The following is a 22,634-nucleotide window of genomic DNA, read 5'->3' as shown; positions in this document are numbered from 1 at the left end:
CAACAATTCACTCCCCAAACTCATCCACTTTGTCTAACCTTCCTTAACCTGGCCTTTGAAATTTGCTTGCTTTACCCCTTTATAGACAAGACCAAAAAGCTGTCTAAGTAGACCAGGAAAAAAATATTAGACAAGACGATAATATTTAAGAGACAGCGGGATTTGAACCTGCAACCATATGACGTTAAGTCATACGCTCTACCAATTGAGCTATGTCCCCATGCTGAATGAAGTACATAATTCTTTGTTTTACGTTATTACTAATAGGACTATTACAACGTTATATACTTCAATTACAATAAAGAATAAAAAACACCAGTCGTTTTATCTCCTCTCTGTAGGTGTCAGGTGAGCGAGTCAGGTGACTGCGAGGAAGTGCGAGGATTGGTTAGGACAGGAGATAAACAGAAAGTCCTGGCACCTGCTCCTTGCTCAGACATCGTGTTTCATTCATGGTCCATGAGCTCCCGCCTGTTTCCCGATCCCGTATCCAGTCCTCTCCATCTCCGGTACCGTGAGTTCCTCCTTCTCTTCAGCTCGCTAGCTACTGTTATCCACCGGTATATCGTAACGCTGTTTCCCCGGTGGGATTCCGCTTTTAGCGCTCGGGCGTTACAACAAGAATCGCGTGTGTCTTCCAACCTCCTGCGGTTCTCTCCACGTTTGGGTCAATCCAGCACGCTACAAGGGCGTATCCGATCTCTCACGATTGTCTGTGTGGTTACACGCCTGACAGGATGTCTGAGCCCGTAGTCGACCCAGCGGAGTTTGAGCGCGTGAAGGCGGAAGTCACCTATTTACATGGTGTTATTGATGCACAAGCCACCACCATTAATACTCTCAAGGACTCCAACTCTACACCTCCATGACAGTGTTACTGCGCCAGTTCTCCGGCGCCACCGCCGGTCGTTGCATCGCTCTGCCAGATAAGTGGAACGGGGTGGATATGATTTTCGAGTGCTACTCCTCCCATTATGAGACGTCTCGCGCCAAGGTGGCTCTCTTAACATCTCTCCTGTCTGGGCGTGCACAGGAGTGGGCGGCGGCCCTATACAACGCCAAATCACCCATCTTTTTTTTTATTATTTTCTCTTCTCCGAGGAACTCTGGAAGACTTTCGTCCCAGCCAGCGGCGAGAGGGCTCCGGATTTCCAGCTTCTCCATCTGCGTCAGGGGTCTTTCTCCATCTGCCACTACGCTTCAGAGTTCCGAACCCTCTCAGCCAAACTCTCTTGGGGAGACGACGCTCTTCGCGCTCTCTTCATAGAGGGTCTGGCAGATCACATCCGAGACGAGATGACTGGCAAGGAAGCACCTCAAACCCTCGATGCGGCGGTGGATCTGGCTCTCCATATAGATCAGCGGATTCTGACACGGCCTCCACCTGCTCAACGTTGGACCAGACCGTCTTCCACTCATACGCCGTCTCCGCCTCGTTCTTCATTTCCCTGCGCGGGCGCTAGCCCAGCGGCCGAGGAACCCATGCAGCTCGGACGACTGCCGCAGGGGGAACGAGACCGCCGCTGGAGAGAGGGCCTCTGCGCATACTGCGGCTCTTCGGAACATCGCCGTCCCCAGTGCCCTCTCTGTCCGGGAAACGGCGCAGCCAGGTAGGTGTCGGGGGAGCCCTGCCTGGCACGTCCACTCATGATGTTAGTTCTCGTTTCTCGCTCAGGGTAACTTTCCAGCTGGGACACAAGCGGGTCGAGTTGGAGGCTCTCCTGGACTCAGGAGCAGCCGGCAACTTTATCGACCAAGGGTTAGCCTCCCAGCTGGGAATATCCCTGGAGGCAGTCAGCCGTTTCATTCCCGTCACCTCTGTCGATGGACACCCTCTCCAACCTTATCCAGTCCAGTCTCAGACCCAGCCAGTTCTGATGTCCATCGGCCTCCACTCTGAACACATCCACTTCCTGGTCATCTCGGCACCTTCATCAACTCTCATCCTGGGTTATCCATGGCTCCAGCTCCACGATCCACACGTCCTCTGATCTGAAAACCGCATCCTGGACTGGGGTCCTGCCTGCCGCCAGCGCTGTCTGCTTCCCAGGACAAGCACGTGCTCCAGAGAGTCCCCAGCCCCCCCGCCCGCCGACATTGAATCCATCCCTGCATTTTATCGTAACCTCGCTGAGGTCTTCAGCAAACAGCGAGCCTCCACCCTGCCTCCGCACCGTCCTTATGACGTCGCCATCGACCTCTTACCTGGTGCAGTGCTGCCTCGAGGTCGGCTGTTCTCTCTGTCCCCCGCAGAGAACAGGGCGATGGAGGATTACATCGCGGAGGCCCTCCAACAAGGCTTCATCCAGCCCTCCACCTCCCCTGCGGCCGCAGGTTTTTTTTTCCGTGAAGAAGGAGGGGGGCCTCCGCCCCTGCATTGACTACCGGGGGACAGTCAAGAACCGGCACCCACTTCCTCTCCTCTCCACGGCATTGGATTCCCTCTCCCGGGCCTCCATCTTCACCAAGCTGGATCTGCGCAGCGCTTACAACCTCGTGCGCGTCCGGGAGGGGGATGAGTGGAAGACCGCCTTCATTACTCCGACAGGACACTGGGAGTACCTAGTGATGCCGTTTGGGTTGTGCAATGCGCCCGCCGTGTTCCAGCATTTCATCAACGACGTCCTCCGGGACATGCTGGGCCGGTGGGTGTTTGCGTACCTGGACGACATTCTAGTGTACTCCCAGAATGAACAGGATCATGTCCTTCATGTGAGAGCCGTCTTGAAACGTCTGCTTGCCCACCAGCTGTACTGTAAACTGGAAAAGTGCGCCTTCCACCAGCGCTCCACCGCATTTCTGGGTTATACCATTTCTACCCAGGGCGTGGCCATGGATCCCCAGAAGGTCAAAGCTGTGACCAAGTGGCCCCAACCCACTAGTCTTAAGCAGCTGCAAAGCTTCCTGGGGTTCGCCAATTTCTATCGCCGTTTTATCCGGGGTTTCAGTTCAGTTGTAGCACCCCTGACAACTCTCACTAAACCAGCTCATCAACCCCGGCCGTTTCTTCTTCCTCCAGAGGCACTTCGGGCCTTCCATCACCTCATCAGTCTCTTCACCTCTGCTCCTATTCTTCGCCACCCGGACCCGGCCGAGCAGTTCGTTGTCGAGGTGGACACGTCTGATGTGGGCGCGGGCGCTGTACTCTCGCAACGTGGTCCAGACAGGAAGCTCCATCCGTGTTGCTTCTTCTCCCGTAAGTTCTCTCCCACTCAGCAGCATTACGGGGTTGGGGACCGTGAGCTGCTGGCCATCAAGTGGGCTCTGGAGGAGTGGCGGCACTGGCTCCAGGGCGCTTTTGAGCCATTCCTGGACCGACCACCAGAACCTGATCCACATCCGCTCAGCCAAACAGCTCAACCCCCACCAGGCTCGTTGGGCTTTGTTTTTTGAATCTTTCGATTTCCAGCTGGCCTACCGTCCCGGATCCAAGAACACTAAGGCAGACGCCCTCTCCCGGCAATTTTCGTCTTCTGTCCCGGATCCGGACCCCATCATACCTGCCGAGCGGATCGTCGCGCCTCTTCGTTGGCCTCTGGAGGACTCCATCCGGCGTGCGCTGCCTGGGGAGCCAGCTTCTCCGGAGACGCCACCTGGTCGTCTTTATGTTCCCTCCTGCTGCCGCCAAGAGGCTCTGCTTTGGGCCCACTCCTCTCCGCTCTCGGGGCATCCTGGTCCGACCCGTACCCTTCAACTCCTCCAGCGCGCTTTGTGGTGGCACTCCATGCGGCGAGACGTCTGAGAATTCGCCTCCGCTTGTGAGACCTGCGCTCGGTCGAAGTCTTCTCCCTCTCATCTGGTTGGTGATCTGCGTCTTCTGCCGTCTGATCGGTGCCACCCGTAGTCTCTCTTCTGGATACCATCCCCAGTCCAATGGTCAGGCTGAGCGGGCCAATCAGCAACTCGGCCGCTTCCTGCGCTGCTTTGTGTCCTCGCAGCCCCGTCTCTGGCCTCAGTTCCTGCTCTGGGACGAGCTCTCCCACAACCTGCACTCTTCCTCTGCTACGGGCTTGTATCCCTTTGAGGTCTGTTTCGGCTACTCGCCGCCCCTCTTTGCTCACCAGGATGCAGAGGTCGATGTTCCGGCGGCGCAGGACCTGGTTCGGCGGTGCCGCTCAGCCAGGATCAAGGCCCGGACTGCCATAACTCAAGCCAACTCCGACTACATCCGTCAGCACCGACGTCGGCACCGTCCGGGACGCTCCTTCCAGCCCGGCGATCGAGTTTGGCTCTCCACTCGTCACCTTCGTCTGCACATCGATTCCAAGAAGCTGACTCCTCGCTTCGTCGGTCCCTACCCCGTGACCGCTCAAATCAACCCGGTCGCCTATCGGCTGCGCCTCCCCTCGTCTCTCAAGGTCCACCCCGTTTTCCACATCTCCCAGCTCAAGGCGTATGTCTCCTCCCCACTCGTTCCCCCCTCAGCCCCTCCACCTGCTCCTCGGATCATCGATGGTGGTCCCACCTTCACCGTCCGCCGGATCCTGGTCCTCGTGGCCGGGGCTTCCAGTATCTTGTGGACTGGGAGGGCTACGGCCCCGAGGAACGTTCCTGGGTTCCCTCCCGGTTCATCTTGGACCCGGACCTCATCTCGGCCTTCCATCGACGCCAGCCTTCTCGTCCGGGACCGTCAGGAGCCGGTCGTCGAGGGGGGGGTCCTGTCAGGTGAGCGAGTCAGGTGACTGCGAGGAAGAGCGAGGATTGGTTAGGACAGGAGATAAACAGGAAGTCCTGGCACTTGCTCCTCGCTCAGACATCGTGTTTCATGGTCCATGAGCTCCCACCTGTTTCCCGATCCCGTATCCATTCCTTTCCATCTCCGGTACCGTGAGTTCCTCCTTCTCTTCAGCTCGCGAGCTACTGTTATCGGCCGGTATATCGTAACGCCGTTTCCACGGTGGGATTCCGCTTTTAGCGCTCGGGCGTTACAACAACAATCGCGTGTGTCTTCCAACCTCCCGCGGTTCTCTCCGCATTTGGGTCAATCCCGCACGGTACAAGGGTGTATCCAATCTCTCACGATTGTCTGTGTGGTTACACGCCTGACAGTAGGCAGACTCATCGTTGTTGGTGATGAGCCCCACTACTGAGGACCTTGTAGGTGTTATTTCCTATAGACATAGACTGAGGCCTGTCTGTTAGGAAGTCCAAGATCCAGCTCCAGAGTGGAGAGCTTATTCCCAGCAGGTCCAACTTCCTCATATGTCAGACAGTTATATGTAGTTTGGGCTCTAATACATTTCAAATGGCACATATGTGCCAAAATGTGCCCAAATGGATAATTTGGTGAGTGAACCTAGATAGATCTCTACCAATATAATTTGTTTTCCATTTAGTTTAGCTGTACTTTTGGTTGCAGGTGTAATAGTTACAGTTTTTTCTAAAGATTTTCTTGAGGCTTTGCTGCTTCCACAGCCCTTTTCAGATATATAAATCAGTATAAAGTTGCATATTTTGATTACAATACAAAATTTGTGAGGATTCTTTTGCAGTAGCAGTATCGTAGCCTATGAGGTCTATCCGAGGTGTGATTTTTGTTAGTTAAAAAATGTACCCAATTTCCATCTGAACGATTTGAAATATAATCGGCCAAGACAATTTTTGCCAGTCTCTTTGGAGACCGTGCAGTGGTGCATAGAGCTTTCAGCCTTGGGTGTCATGCCCACGGCCTAGTTCACCCTCACCGGTATTCTGAACACTGACCACACCCCCAACCCAAAACTCCTCGTCAGCAACAATTCACTCCCCAAACTCATCCACTTTGTCTAACCTTCCTTAACCTGGCCTTTGAAAGTTGCTTGCTTTACTCCTTTATAGGCAAGACCAAAAAGCTGTCTAACTAATCCAGGAAAAAAATTGTAGACAAGACGATAATATTTAAGAGACAGCGGGATTTGAACCTGCAACCATATGACGTTAAGTCATACGCTCTACCAATTGAGCTATGTCCCCATGCTGAATGAAGTACATAATTCTTTGTTTTACGTTATTACTAATAGGACTATTACAACGTTATATACTTCAATTACAATAAAGAATAATAAACACCAGTCGTTTTATCTCCTCTCTGTAGGCAGACTCATCGTTGTTGGTGATGAGCCCCACTACTGAGGACCTTGTAAGTGACCTTGTAGGTTTTATTTTCCTATAGACGTAGACTGAGGCCTGTTTGTTAGGAAGTCCATGATCCAGCTGCAGACTGGAGAGCTTATTCCCAGCAGGTCCAACTTCCTCAAATGTCAGACAGTTATATGTAGTTTGGGCTCCAATAAATTTCAAATGGCACATTTGTTGCCAAAATGTGCCCAAATGGATAATTTGGTGAGTGAACCTAGATAGATCTCTACCAATATCATTTGTTTTCCATTTAGTTTAGCAGTTCTTTTGTTTCAAAAATGTTTTACTGTAGATTTTATTGAGGCTTTGCTGCTTCCACAGTCCTTTTCAGATGTATAAATCAGTATCAAGTTGCATATTTTTATTACAATTCAAAATTTGTGAGGATTATTTCGCAGTAGCTGTATCGTAGCCTATGAGGTCCATCCGAGGTGCAATTTTTGGAAGTTAAAAAATGTACCCAATTTCCATCTGGACGATTTGAAAAATAATCATCCAAGACAAATTTTACCAGTCTCTTTGGAGACTGTGCAGTGGCAGTGGTGGTCTAACAGTTAAGTAATCAAAAGGTTGTCTGTTTGTATCCCGATACGCCAAAGTGCCACTGAGCAAAGCACCGTCCCCACACACTGCTCCCCGGGCGCCTGTTATGGCTGCCCACTGCTCACCAAGGGTGATGGTTAAAAGCAGAGGACACGTTTTGTTCTGTCATCGTGTGTTGTGCTGTGTAACTCAATGAAAAAAACAGTCACTCTCATTTATTCTTTCAGCCCAAGCACATAAAACCAAGCAGTTTCAGTTTGGCTGTTCTTCATTGCTATTATTCTGAAGAACAATAAAAAAATACAGACCAGAGAACAATATGTCATAGCCTAGAAAAAACCCACCACTTAAATTGAAAACCAGGGCTTGTTGGTTTGAGCTATTAGAGAGAACAGGAGTCTGGATTTGTAAGAATCATAAACAAAAAAAGAAGGTTTAGCCATTTAGCCAAGATCACGTTCAAGCCTATTTTATCGTTTTGATAAATGGCTCAACCTCACGGAACCTGACTGTCAGTTGGATTGGGATTCAGGTTGCAATTAAAACTATGGACATTTCAGAGTTGGAATCGTGCTGAGACCTCCCGCCGATCACAGTCTGAACAGAGCAGCTGTTGCAATATGAAGACAAGAAAAATGGAAGGCGAGATGTACTCATTTCATACTGATTTAATTCTATTTCAGAAGGAGATTCTCAGAAATGCATAATGTTGCCTAACCTTCCTTAACCTGGCCTTTGAAATTTGCTTGCTTTACTCCTCTTTTTATTTCATATTGCATTCATAAAGTTCAGTTGTACCTTCTGGTCCGGCCCTCTTGTCTGGCTGTAACATTAACCGGAATTTAAACTGGCTTTGCCAGAAGGATAATACCCTTTTTTTTATTTTATTTTAATTGTGCAATGATGTACTCTTCACTGTGAATGGATGTGGAGAAAATGACAATTAAGCAAAAAAGCCCAGATGTATAAACTCTGCTGCTTTATGAAATTAATTTTTGTTTCCACACTTTCTGACAAGTGTGGACTATCCAAGGCCACATCTATCCACTGTTAATGTGTTATGTCCCTTTGGGAATTATATTTAATATGTATTTTCCAGAAACTGACTTGTGAAAGGTGAAACGTCTTCCTCATTATCGTATTGATCCGGGGAGAGAGGGAGAAAATCCTTCTCACCATGATCCCTCCCATCCCATCCCCGCCCTCTACAAAAAAATTGAAAATAAATTAAAAATAAGAGAAGCCCTCGCCAAGTCCCCTCTGAAGGAGCCCAGGCAGTGATGAATGTTGTGGCTCGGGCGTCATCAGTCAACACTGTGCCCTTCCATCTGCGGGGGAGGCCCGGCGGGCCAAAACGCCGCAACCTCCCACTCACTGTGTCCCAGCCCAGACCCCACCGTCCCACACGATGGGGAATATCACCTGAGGTTCAGGGATGAACCGTGCCAGACTGAGAGCTCGGCCCCTCTCGCTTATCCCTCCTTATTTATTTCTTTTCTCTTCCTCTAATCCCTTTCTCATTCTCGGCCCAAATGAAATGGGCCTTTCTAACAAGCTGTCTGTCCTTGAGAGAGCAAACTCATCATCGATCAACTGCAGTCGGGGCACAGAGGAAAGAGCGAGGGGGAGAGACGGAGGGGATAAGTGCGTGGGACAGAGATAGACAGAGGAGGGAAAAGAGAACTGCAACGCGATGAAAGAGACGAAAGGACAGGAAGCGGCAGGATAGCTTTTCTGATCAATACACGGAATGTTGTTACGCTTTGATATTCTTCTATTCTACAGATTGTTTCAGATTCAACAGAATCCTTCCAACTCTACTGAAATTTCAATTAGAACAAGTTAGCAGCAGTCATGCTGTGTAAATTAAGCCTGGATTTTTCCATCAGAAATTGGAACTTTCTTTTTAGCTCCACCTCGTGATGTGCGTGGATCATGTTTTCCACATCTGTAAAGGAAATCTGTAGATGGGATGGGATAGTCTGATCAGTTTGAACAAGTCAATGAATTAATTGACAGACAGAGTATTATTTGCACTTACACTTACAGCATTTATCAGACGCCCTTATCCAGAGCGACTTACAATCAGTAGTTACAGGGACAGTCCCCCCCTGGAGCAACTTAGGGTTAAGTGTCTTGCTCAGGGAGACAATGGTAGTAAATGGGGTTTGAACCTGGGTCTTCTGGTTCATCGGTGAGTGTGTTACCCACTAGGCTACTACCACTCATATTAGAATTTTAAAAAACAGAGAAAGAAAAACCAATTTAGGTACAAAAGTCTATTGGCGTAGTATTCCCACCGCACTATTCCCAGCTACTCATTCGCTGCAGCTCAACCAGAAATTTAGCAAGATAAGTCCTCTGTCGATGTAACATCCTATCAGGCCACTCGAACCTGAGTTTTTTTTTTTTTTTTTTTCCCAGCCTCACCAGGGTGCGTCGTATCCGGAAGGGAATCCTCTTCATACGCCCCGCACCCCCAGATACCCCCAGCTGTGGTGGTCATCTCTTCTCTGGTATTACTCCACCTGTCAGTCAGCCGCCGGAACGTTCTCCAGCCATTACTCTCGGTTTTGCCTCTCTGTGACAGGCATGTGGAAAATTGCCAGTAAAGATGGAGGCTGCAGCGTGTGTGTGTGTGTGTGTGTACATGCCTTTTGTATGTGAGAGCTGGTGTTATGTTAATAAGCTGCCATAATGTTGTGTCCAGGGAAATAAATCAGCCGCTCTCTCACTCGCTCGCTCTGGGAACGGAGCGCGAGAACAAGACAACAGACAGGTTTTAAGCATTGAGAATTTTCCGCCATCTGGCCTGATTACCGCATGATGAAAGGTACATATGATGTTATGAAGCTGGGGAGTGAAGAGACTCGGAGATTAAGTGAAATACAGGGTGGCAAAAGGAAAACAATCGTAACATTTTTTTTTCTGGCCCCCTTAACAGATTCTCCGGCCTCTGCTCGGCCATTCAAAATGCGGACAACCCTTCTTCCAGAAGAAATTGGTGTTTCGGTGGTGGCGGTAGACGTGTATACACATAGCCTCACATATACACGTATCCTCATATTTTTTCCCTGCTTTATTTGTGCACATCCAGAAACAGGAGTCCATGGGCATGTGTGAGTTGCAGTTATACACCTGAACAGCGGGGGCAGTATAGGGATTGGACGCATTTCCAAAGCGTTGATAAAACGCAATTGACAAATTCAACCGTTTAACAAAGTAACGGAATCATGGTGGTGGAGGTTGGAAAAATCTGGATTTTGGGAGGTTGGTTTCTATTGCTGCGACTGCACTAGTCATCATCATTTCTATTACAAGGCAACCCGGGTGCGTCAAGCAAGCTGTTGTGGAATTTGAGGGATTTTTGTTTTAGGTTTACACATATGAACGGTTACGATGCAAGAATAAGAGGTTAAAGTGTTGGATGGGGGCGTCGTCCTCATCCTGGAGAACGCCACTACCATCAGGACAGAAATGTTTCATTTTCATAATGGGGATCGTTCTATTGAGCTGCAATGACCCTTCACTCCAAAGTTCAAGTGGATCCAAAACGATCCCATAAAATATAATATGCCAATAATGAGTTTCACCACAGATTTATTCTGTTTTTACTTTTAATTTGTCACCCATGGGGAAAAAAAGAAAAAGTGCGCTAAAAAATTGTCAAAAGACCGTAGATTCCCCAGGTCTGCTACACACAACCCTCTTTATTTGTAAGTTCTATTTTTTTGTCCCACGGGCCACCAAAAAGAGACAGTGGCAACGTCTGCAGCCATTTCTGGGTTCATTCAGGAGTCGGCACGACTTCTGAATCCACTGCAGACATAATGAAATTAAGACTCACATTGAACATGAAATGCCTTCTCGGGGCCCACGGGAATCCGACAAGACACGGATTTCAAAAAAAAAGAAAAGACCCTGTGCTGGAGGGGATGGCGCCGCGCCAGCCTTTCACATCCAAGCAGGCAGGATTTCGCTTCTTCTAGCAGGGATTAAACTCGCCGCTGCAGTTGCCTCGAAACCGAATTTGTCCCCGCGTGCCTCGAAGACGCCGTTTCTCGACGCAAAAACAAATCGTCTGACTCGACTTTGAGGGACTTTCATCGCATCGCTTTCATCACAGAAACAAAAGGGCGGGCCGTTGCGCTCAACCCGACTGCTTTTGTGTTTCCTCTGCCTCTTCCTTTTTGCCCGCCAAGAGCGCCAGGGAGCGCCGCCGATGCCGTACCCGGCGCAGCGGCCCTCTCCGGCTCTGTCAAGCCGCCAAAGTGTTTGTTAGTTCATTCTGGCGGTGTAATAGCTCGCTAATCATAGACTCCAATAAGGCACCTTGGAATTGCAATTTGCTGGATTGCGTGGGTGGGTGCAAGGCCGGGGGGGAGATGGTGGTTGTCTTTGTGCAACTAAAAGGAAGAGCGAAAGTGGCGTTGCCTCAATTACCGGGCTGGATGGTGGGTTTTTGCGGCTCATCTAGAGCAGTTAGGTATAGAGAGCGCTGCTTTAAAAAGAGTCCCTCGAACATCTGATGGCATTATCAAAACGAGACAGAGGAGTAATGGCCGGGGTCTGTATTACGCCGCGAATTGATTTAATTACGCGAATATGCACCTTGTGGAAGATGACTCCTTTCTGCAGCATATTTCATATTTATCTCACGATGAACGCGCGTTGGTAACGCAGGGATGATAAAGAACTGCTTTTGTGCCTGGTGTTTTGTGCGGGGTGTCATGCGCTCACTGCGCCTGGCAGCGTAATTTTTCATTAAATATTTCATAGTCACCGTGTCTCACCCAATGGAAACCGCGAAGGTCGTCAAACTAACTAACGATATCGTTCCGTCACAGATTACAGTCTTTTCACCTAAAATGAGTTGTGTGTTCCAGAAGTCCTGCTGCAAAACTGCTAGTAGGGCATTAAAGTCAAAATGTCACTTTTGATACTTAAATGCATTTGAAGGCAAATACTTTTTGTACTTTTTGCTCGAGTGGGAGTTTGAATGGCGGGATTTTACCATGGGTACCTAGCGCAAGTACATGGTTTACATGCTTCGTCCACCGGGATCAGACGGACAGTCTCGCCCGAGGCGTTTATCTGCCTCTCTGAGGTAGAAACGACAAAAGAATTTTTTCGCTTCTATCCAGTATGCAGAAAAAACTTGTGAGCAGATTATTATTTTTTTTTTTTTTCTGTAATTGCCTGGGACTGATGCATTTTGATGCAGGCGGTGAAATAATAATCATAAAAAAAAAAAAAAAAGAGTGATGCACCAGACACGGCATTACTATTTATTAAGGCCCCCAAAGGCCTTGGGATGAATAGCATCTAAACACGTCGTGATTAAACATGAACGAAATCTCAGCCATGAAGTATTGATAAAGCCCCGCGTGCAAATATTTCCCTGTCACAGAGGGTGGGTTTGCTTCAAATGCGAAACATTGAGAGAAATGATTTGTAGTTTGTCTGTGTGTGTTTGTGTGTGGTGAAGTTATGCATCCGTTCCTCCAGATCAGTGCGCGAGTGAGTAGCCGGATAACGGGCCGCACAGGAGACCCTTTATGGGTGTGAAATAAAGAGGCGGCGCACGCGTGCGTTTGATGTGAAACGAGGCGCAGTGATGTCGGCGGGTGGCCCCGGGCCCGTTTTTCCACCCTCGGATCCAGATTAGGCCGGCGGGCCCCGGCGCGGGTGACAGCGCGTCGCTAACCGCTCAGTCACAGCCCGGCGCACCTCGGGCCCAGGGTGACGGGAGAAGAGAGCGATTCGCGATGACAGAGGACTGTGAACCAAAAAAAAAAAAAACTACATGAAAAGGGCTTTTTAGGAGAGGGGAGAATCCGCAGCGGGGAGTAGAGAGGTGGGCAGGGCCCCCCCCACGCCGGCAGCACTTCCCTCGGCGCTTTGTTTGCCTTTCTTTGGTATTTCTGACGTTACGATTTAACAGAATAAGTCATGTGCAGACAGACGCGACTCCAGCCTGGATCAAGAACAGCCATCGCTTTGGAGGTTTTAGTTGAGGCGAGGCCGTCTCATGTCCTCAACACCTTTATTGGCAGAATGTAAATAAGCGAGGTGTGGCCGGCCACGGAAAAAAGAGGCAATTTCCAACCGTCCCGCTGCTCAAGTCCCTTTCGGGGAGGGGAGCTCGTCCACTTTTTTGAGCAATGGGTAATTTTTCACTTTCACACATTTGCACACATTCTAGGCTAAATGTGGTTTACAAGATAAAAAGTATACTAAATTGCCCCTTCATTTTTGCCGACGACAACGAGACAAGGCGTCACTTTTACACGGTTTCTGTTACCTGTGTATCCCATCCAGTCACTTCCGAAATACACGATCGCGGCATTAATTCGATTTCAGGATGCTTCTGATGGGCAAGCAGATGGCTGGGAGGAAAGGACAACGTGATCTGTGGAAGCACTTTCTTTACAATGAAGTGGAAAAAAGTAACAGAAGGTGCAGACGAAAACCGTGGAACAAACCAGAGGGTCTGAGTCCGTAAGGTAACAATAATATAATAATAAGATAACTTGTTTTAATTATGAAATGGGTTTGACTAAAAGAAAATGTTGTTTTGTTGGTTCTGCTAGATACTTGTACTATAATGTCTGGGTTTAATACAATTGCTTCACAGAAAAAAAAGTATACAATTGTCATTGACTAAAACTAGACTAAAATGTCATCAGTTTTTCTTGAATAAAATATTAATGAATAACTAGACTAAAATATGACTAAAATGCTCAGACTCTTAGTCAGACTCTTAACTCTCTTAACTCTGAAACTACAGACTAAAATGAGTCTGGATGTGACTAAGGCTAATAAAGACTAAAATGACAGCTTGACGCAATGACTTGACTGAAACTAAAAAACCTCTGTACATCCAGGCTCTCTGCCAATCCACATGACTCCGCATCCACCTGCTTACTCCGCAGGGCTGTTGCTTCTTGTTTCTTCTTGATAAATAAATCCTTGGCCGTACTTGCCCTTGCACCCCCCTTACCCGATCTGTGACAGCAGCCAGGACCCTTATTTTTTAGGGCAGGTGCCTCTAACCCTTGCCTAGCAGGGCATTTGTCCTGCACTTTTTGGGGTGTGCCCTCAGCTGAACTTCTCTGTTAATTACCAACCACGTCTGGAGCTGAGTCAGGTGAAGAGGAAGAAGGAAAGACATGAACTGTGGAGGGCTTGTGGTCTCCAGCACACCTGGTCTTGGCGTGGGTGGGGTGGCTCTCAGCTTGTTGGGTTAAAAGCAAGGCTGGTCAACATAAATTTATTCAGTAAATGCATTCTGTAACAGTACATTAAAATGACAAATTTAAAATACCTTGAGAATACATTTGATATGCATTTTTCTAAATGCATTTGTACAATGGTTGTGTCTGCAGCACATCTGGATGGTGTATTTGCTTTTTGCATAACAGCATCAATATTAATATGAAACATCAATGTGAATATTATTTATTATTGACTGCATTTGAGCATGAAAAAAAACAGTTCTATGGTAAGCGGTCACATTATTATTATTTTTTTTACTAATTAAATGGTGACCTTTATGACAAGAGAACTGTCCAATTTATCCCAAAACGTGGCATAGGTTCAGCATGATCATGAATAACATTGCACTGACTGTCATTCACATCCAAATTTGAGCATGCAATTATTTTTGTATCACATTTAATGGTATTCTAATCTTTTTATGAAAGGTAAAAGTGTTCAACTCTGGGTCGTTGCTGCCAGAGTCCATTTCAGGAAACTGGGAACAAGGCACCAGCCCGCTGTAGGGTGCACACACACACACACACACACACACACACACACGAGTCTCCAGTTCACCTAGTGTGCATGCCTTTGGATGGCAGGAGAAAGTACATTGCAACAAGGGGAGAGCATACAAACTCACAAGGTCACACACAAGGTCAGATCCAGGATTCGACCTTGGATGGATGAGGCTGACCACCAGACCATCAGAAAGCAACTGACTTGGCTGATTCAGCATTTTGAATGAACAACTGAGAGAGTGAGCTCACCGGTCTGGAGAACAATCGAAATGGAATTGAGCAAAGCAAGGCGGTGATGCGGACAACGATAATCGACGATGGGGGCACAGACTTTCAGCTGTTGCTGTCGGTGTTGTTTTAGGAAAATTGGCAGAAGGGCACCGAAGACCATCGAACAGATGCAACAGCAGCATAAAATGTTGTTCACGTCCTCCCTTTTTCCATTTTCACCGAAGAATACAGTGAAGTCTATAAATCTGAAGAGGCTTTTTTTTATTTAGGAAGACCTGAGTCACCGGGAGTTGACCACAGCCAGCGGCGGGGCGCCCACCTGTCAGTCCATTTTTATGCTTAACAGGACAAAAAACAGAAGTCACCACAAGCTACAGAAGAAACCTTGTAAACACCTCAGAGGGAAATGTGCAGATACAACGATGGGTTTGCGGAGTAGTAGCATTCATGGGATTTCTTTTATACTTGTTGTTTGGTCTGTGATGTTCCTCCCGGTCGGTGACTCTGGGTGTGGCTGTGTGCCCCCTGGGGCTCAGGTGGTGGGATGGAAGCTGTGACAATATATAAACCAGTAGGGACCAGGGCCACCTGATGCTGCAGACTGGTCGTGGGGTTGAATCCAGAAAAGAGATTTTACATCGTCCCCTTGTGGTCTCCAAAAGCTATTAATTTCTCAAAATTATGAAACAGAAGGCCAGCCAACATTAAAACCACTTACAGATTTTATTAAATTGCCTGTAAACATTAAATATTATACATATCAATAACCATTTTATTACAGAAACATTGTGTCAATTATTTATCTGATGCTTTGCAAAGCAGTAAATGCTCATTTAAGTGCTAAAAATTCCTAAATTTGGTTTCAGGAATAGTATTAGACCTCTGGCCAGAACCAGAGGTCATCTCCCTAGCGTCTGAGAGCCGACGCTGTTATTATATGGCCAGTCTACAGAGGGTGCCCTTCTCCAGCACATGGGACCCTTCACCCGCACCGCAGCTCTCTATGTTGCCTCAGCACCGGAGATAGATTAAGAGGTTCCTTCTGCAGAAAGCCTTGCCCGCGAGTGGCTGCTCCTCCTGTAAATTAAAGAGTGGTCTGCGCTGGTGAATGATTAATCGCTGGCTACGTTAGACCGGGAGAGGGGGAGGAAAAAGAGAGAGGTGGGGGGGGGTCTCCATCCGTGGCGTGCTCATTATAAGTGAGCCACGCCTCGCCAGTAACATGGTAACATGTTAAAACTTTAAATATTAAAATGTGAAAATTACTGAATTATTGAGTTGCTGGAATACTTTCGGTTGCTGGCACGCATTGATGGAGCAAAAGGAAAATTCGACACGAAATCCATCAGACCCTTTTTTCGGGTCACCTAAGGAGATCTTACTTCTTCCACTAAATAAATTACAGATGCAGGGACTACTAATGCTAGGCAATACATTAAATGTCACCATCATTATCATAAAAGAGTTTTGCTGTTAGCATTTGTGCACATTTACACACAAAATCAGAGATTGATATCTGTGCATTAACACAAACAGGATGCATGATTATTATAACAGGGGAACTAATAAACCAATTTTGGGATGAAGCGAGGGCCTTCCAGCTCTTGCTCAGGTCCCGGTCCTGCTTTCTGGCTCAGATAACCAATAAAGTGCTTGCTTTTCGTAAAATTGCTGTACTCTAATAAAATTGGTGTGCAGGACCTTTGTTGGAACTCTTGCACAGAGCTGCTGTTGGGAGTTTTTTTTTTTTTCTGCTGAAGTCACTGGAAGTCTAAACTATCAAGAGGGTGGGCAGAGGTGAACGTTGCAATTTCAAGAGTTCAGCACAATGGTACTGGGGGGTGAGCCAGACAGGCAGGACAGTCTCGTACCAATGAAAATGTATACATGGGTCCGTACATGAAATGGAATTAATATGCATTATATGCCAGCCTAAATGTCTGAAACAAATATTTGGGGAGTTTCTTAGTATTAAATCAACCCAAGACCCAATCATTGCCCATTTCAATTCAATGGTCACAATAACAAATTGTATTTTTTATTTTTTTTTAACCATTGGTCGTATTTTATAATCGTAATTTTTAATTCTCACTGCAGCACAGATCTAAGAATTGGTCTCAAGTATTTAAGAAACAGATACCATAATTTACGACACAGAAATGATTTTAACTCGGGGTTAAGTAACTGCCACAAGAATAAATCAGGCAGCCGTGTGCAGAGAGTAATAAGCTGTTCCGCTTTTAAGAAATTAGCCCCCGTGCCCCGCATAAATATCTCCACTCCTGCGCCATTGTCGGCGCCGTTTTATCTCGGCAGCCCTGACTGGCAGGGTTAGTTTCGAGAGGATGTGGCCTCATGTGGCTGGGCTCCTGCTCCACGTTCAGGTCTGAGAGCATCACGCTGTGGGACTCACAGCTAAGCTGCTGTGGCAGTTAAAGTCAGAGGTGTTTTTTCGCCCCCCTAAATGTTTGACAGTGTTTACGAGATGTCCTGCCGGCCCGACAAGACTTGATCCGTCACGAAGCTGTCTGCTCACTCAAGGCTGTGAGGCCATCAAAGAGATGAAAGAATGAAAGCGAGTGAGAGAAAGAGACGGGTGAAATTCTTTTCTTCTAGTCGGGGGTCTTTTCAATATGTTCAAATTTCGTTCCATATATACACACATACACACAACACATTTAACCCTTAAACACTGGTCCATGCATTGTGCAACATATACATCGTGCATGATTTCATTTAAGTTACATTTTCCACAGACTGGTCTATACATTGTCTATACATACAAACTATACATACAAACTACCCAAAAAATAGAATCTGTCTTCTTTGTGTTTGAAAGGCAAGATCCACAAATTTCTATTTTCAGCTCAAAGTACACATGCTGTTGAATCGCTGCAGAAGGTGACAATAATATCCAAAAACGTTGAAATCCAAATTGAAACAACTGAACAACTGCAACACGTGACTTCATTACCTTGCCGGTGCTGAATATGCTGATGACATGAAAAACAGCAACCGCAGCTTACACTAACAGCACTACCTAAAAAAAAATACGTCAGTCCATCCAATAATGAATTGCGGCTGAGGTCCTACATAACCGCCAAATCCAGATCTGGTCCTCGACATACCACTCACACCTTGGGGTTAGTTTAGAGTCACCAGTTCACCTAGTGTTCATGCCTTTGGAAACCGGGGAACCCGTAAGAGACCCGCGGCAACACGGGGTGAGCAAGCAAACTCCGCCCACGCTGGGATTCAAGCTGGGAGGCCACGTCACAGAACAGTGAACTGTAAACAGTCAGACACAAGATAAGTTCTGAAACGTTTTTTTCTCTCTCCCCCTCCCTCTCTATTCCTTGCCCTCCCCCAACAAACCCTTCTCCATCTTTCAAGGGTGACTGATATTTTATGGTGTCTGTCATGGTCCACCCAGGTGTGTCATTGGATGCTCTTTGCCTTCAAAGTGATATTCAGCGGTGGGGTAGTGTCATCCACAGCTCCACTCATCACCGTGTTAAGGGTCGCCATCCATTTGCTGCCGTTCTGCGCTGTTATTTCACAGCCGGTGCTGTGGACTGTGGCGGGGAAGGCAGTCATGGCTTTCACACGCCGATGAGGACTACGTGCCAGTCGGCTGGGGACCTTTGGCAAAACAAAAACGGCACTCATGAAGCAATCTTGCCAAAAGTCTGAGTTTGTATTGATGGTGCATGTGACGTACTGACAGGTTTAAATTGTGCGAAAGGAGGAGCTGTCAATCACAGCTACAGGCTCCTCCCTTTTTAAACTGAAAGATGGAAAATTATACACAAAAAAAAGGTAGATAACCTTTATGTTTTAAATTGTTCTTGAGAATGTCTTAATTATTGCTTCAAATTATGCTCACTATACATGTTTTAATAGACATTTAAAGCACAGGCATTCAAACTATCGATGGCCCTCTGCCTGTATTTCCTGCATTTGTAGATTATTTGTATCGGCAAATGATAAGGCTTTTCTAGACCAATGAGGTTGTCTCAACCGACGGGGGTCACAAGACCATTTCTGGGCTACACCAGATAAGCTGTAGGGAGAAAAATAAGAAACAATGTGAATTTATTCAGTTGGCCTTTCAGTAGTTTTCAGCACTGTGGATCCAGTCGCACCTGGATGGAGGAGGGAAGGATGGACACGTACGGTGCGGGTCGTGAACAACGACCAATGTTTTCTTGGGTGGCGTCACTCAAAAAGGTTGAGAACTTTTTTTTTTAATCGTAGAGGATTTCCCAATAACTGACCTTAAAGCGTCTTTGGTGCCGATTAGCCCATGATGCCAGTGGGAGGACGGCAGGATGATTGGCATCGTGGGAAGTAACAGAGTGAATGAATGAGATCATTGGACAAAATCTGATTGGTAGTTCTATATGTGATGAACTCAGGAAATGTCTTCATGTCTAGCTATAATGAATAAATAGGCGAATGAATAAAAAGGCCTCTGGTTCGATCAGTGCTTCTTCTGTGGTTCGGGTTCGGTTGTATGGGAGTTACAGACGCTGGCATTTCTCCCTCTCTCGCTGTTTTTTTTTTTTTTGATGATTAAATCCCTCAGGAGAGGTTATCATGGCCCTGTGGGAGATGTGGATAACCTTAATGCATTATATAAACTAATCGCTCGCTATCCCCCAGACAAGCACTCATCTTCCTCTCCCCAAAAATAATCCCATTTGTTCTCTCCTGACATGGCCTTTTACCACAGATTCAATTCCACAGATTCCCATTCAGCCAGCTCTGTGTCTGTGTGTGTGAGACTCTCAAAATATGTGTGTGTGCTAGTTTTTAAACACCAGATCTGAAAAATAATGCCGAAATATTTCAGAAAAAGCAAGAATGGGGTAGGAGCCACAATCGTACTTTCAATTAATCAAATCACTGATCAAATGTGATTGCAATGGCTCAACATACAAAATAAATAAGGCATCTGCATTCATTCCATGCCCAGAGGAATTCCACACACCACAATCAAAATAAGGATGCAGATGAATGTGGCGTTCAGATATTCTGGATGCACTGCATTAGACGTTGCACGACAGTGGGTGTGTTCATGAATGTCGGATTCACTTGTAATCAGAATAGCACTGGTAATCTATCAGATCATCTGCATTTATTATCACTATCTGAGTTATTATGTTAGAGGTAAAATGGAGGATCTAGTGATCATTGTTGTCAAATTGAATGGTTTTGAATCTGATATTTCAGGAAAAATTGCCGATCCAGAATAGGTATGGAGGAACCCCAATTCTTATTTAAATGATATTTGTCACCTATGGTACCTTTATGAGAACAAATGCTTGTGGCTAGCGGGGCGGTACCCTACTGAGGAAGAATAATCCTTGAAGGTACTTTATTGTACGCTATAGTTATCTGTAACCTTTAAGGCACAATTGTGTTCCTGTTCCTGTCATGACTGGAATATATAGGATGATAGTAGCCTAGTGGGTAACACACTCGCCTATGAACCAGAAGACCCAGGTTCAAATCCCACTTACTTCCAATGTGTACCTGAAAAAGACACTTAACCCTGAGTGTCTCCAGGGGGGACTATCCCTGTAACTAGTGATTGTAAGTCGCTCTGGATAAGGGCGTCTGATAAATGCTATAAATGTAAATGAAAGAATTTCAAGTATGCCCATGAAGCCACAGATGTGGAGAGGCTGGGCTTCAACTGGTGACCTTCCTACCACAGGCACAGAGTCTTAGTCCACACGCTTTTATGTCTGTCTGTCCATGATTTTTTTCTGTCATCGATGTATCTTCTTGTATATTCCTTTTGTCCTTTGTTGTGTTAGGCTGCTGTGACCCAATAATTTCTCTGGTGTGCTTGAAAAGTCCAAATAGCTTGGTCAGTGGAAAATTATTTATTTTTCACAAACATCAACCTCAGCCCCTTTCAAAAAATGTTAACTTTTGAAAAACCGGTGAAATTCCCTGGTCATTCTATCACTAGAACCAAGGTGGCGATGCGACAGTTGCTCACAGTGGCCTCTACGGTTCCACAATGGTGTTTTTTTGTACTTTTCTGTCTTTTCTGTCTCAGCGTGCAGGCAAAAGATTGCTGTGTCAGGTTGTGTGTTTATATCAACACGGAATGGTGCAAGAAGGCTGCAACCAACGGCGACACCATCAACTTGGAGAACAACGCAACATCAGCAAACAGCTAGAGAACAGAAGCTATGGATGATTGTATAGGTACGTGAACTGCACAAAGTTCGAGAGTCCGCGTTCAGAAAGGGTGACAAGGTGGCCCTAAGAACAGCAAGGACCAAACTGTCTTGAGCCATTAGAACAGCAAAACGTCCACACGGGCAGAACATCAACTGCCGCTTCAATGACAGCGGAGACACACGGTGCATGTGTTAGGGCATCCAGGCCATCACAAACTACAGGACTTTGTTGTTGACTTCAGAAGAGAACAGAGGGACAACTCCCCACAGAACATCAACAACAACAACATTTATTTCTTATATAGCCCAAAATCACATACAGTATGTCTCAATGGGCTTTGACAGGCCCTACAGTTGACACCCCCCACACTTGACCCTTCTGCACACAAGGAAAAACTCCACACAAAAAAACTCTAGGAGAGAGAAAAAAAAGAAAGGAAGAAACCTTGGGAAGGAGTGATACAGAGAGGGACCCCCTTCCAGGGTAGAGTGAGCCTGCAAATGGTGTCAGTGCAGGGTTGGGGAGGATATAATAATAAGTCCTACAGTTGTAGGGTTGGAGAAGTCCAGAATGTAGTCAGTGTCATGGTCTAGATTACGTGTCCACAATGATGTTACTGGTCCATTTGAAGATCCCTGAAGCTGTAGTTGTAACGGTGGTGGTGGCTGTGGTGACCCTCTGGTTTGTTTCATGGTATGTCCTTATTTAGCAGTCATCAGGAACCAGGATTTATTTGCTGGTCTCTTCACTGGGGTCTGCCAGTAGTCTGGGTGCTTGATTCTGTGTCTCGGAGAAAAACAAACAGAAGCAGCGGCAGACGGTTGCACTGTACGACCAATACTGAAATATGTGGTTATAGTGGTATATTGGTGCAGTGGCCCGGTACCCTAACTAGGACAGCCTATTTAGGGTGAATTTAACTTTGTCTGTGTCTAACAGGAGGACTCTGTGATAAACTGGACTTTATAATTGACACTGCGTCAAAATGAAGTGAAATGAGGGTCTAGGACTTTAGCAAAAAGCTAAAGAACATCGACGGATCTTGTGTGAAGATTGTCAAGAACGCAAAGTTCCTTGGTGTTCATCTAGAGGAGAACGTCTCCTGGACTCTCAACACCAGTTCAACAGCCAAGAAAGCCCAACAGAGTTTCTACTTCCTGCGGAGGCTGAATAAAGCCCATCTTCCACCAGGCATCCTCACCACATTCTATGGAGGGACTTTTGAGAACATTCTGAGCAGCTGCATCTGGTTTGGAACAGCACCGCATCGAACCGCAAGACTCTACAGCGGATAGTGAGGACAGCTGAGAAGGTCATCGGAGTATCTCTTCCTTCCATAATGGACATTTACAACAAACGCTGCATTAGAAGAGCCACCAACATCATGAAGGACTCTACCTTACATGGACTCTTCACCCTCCTACCATTCGGAAAAGGGTACCAATGCATTCGGGCCCTCACGGCCAGACTATGCAATAGCAATTGTATTTGTACCCATGAACATGTACCACATGGAAACGAATCCAATTAACCCAATGTACCACCAAAAATGCTTGTTAATTGTTAGATTTCTGACACACAATAGTGAAGTTGGAGATGAGCTCCTCCCTTTGGCTTAGATTATAAAAATATAATTAAACTGGGAGACAGAAATAAAAACTACCAATAAGACATTTCTTTTAGAATGTATTTCTGTAAATCCTGAAGACATACATGGGCTGAACATGCCCAACAGGCAAACTGGTTTGAAATGACTATAAA

At 46.6% G+C, this 22,634-nt stretch overlaps 2 non-coding genes across 2 annotated transcripts; both read left to right on the top strand.

Annotated features, from left to right (window-relative positions):
• The first annotated feature begins 5,480 nt into the window (after positions 1-5,480).
• LOC114770912 (U4 spliceosomal RNA) lies at positions 5,481-5,620 on the top strand. Its single transcript, XR_003743499.1, has one exon. It is a non-coding gene; the product is annotated as a U4 spliceosomal RNA (small nuclear RNA).
• An 883-nt stretch (positions 5,621-6,503) lies between these two features.
• On the top strand, positions 6,504-6,643 carry LOC114770914 (U4 spliceosomal RNA). The gene has a single exon (XR_003743501.1). It is a non-coding gene; the product is annotated as a U4 spliceosomal RNA (small nuclear RNA).
• The last annotated feature ends 15,991 nt before the right edge of the window (positions 6,644-22,634 follow it).

This window comes from Denticeps clupeoides, chromosome 20, assembly GCF_900700375.1.
Source record: "Denticeps clupeoides chromosome 20, fDenClu1.1, whole genome shotgun sequence".
Classification (NCBI taxonomy): domain Eukaryota; kingdom Metazoa; phylum Chordata; class Actinopteri; order Clupeiformes; family Denticipitidae; genus Denticeps; species Denticeps clupeoides.
The sequence above is the reverse complement of the archived record's forward strand: the minus strand, read 5'-3'. Positions and strand labels throughout refer to the sequence as shown.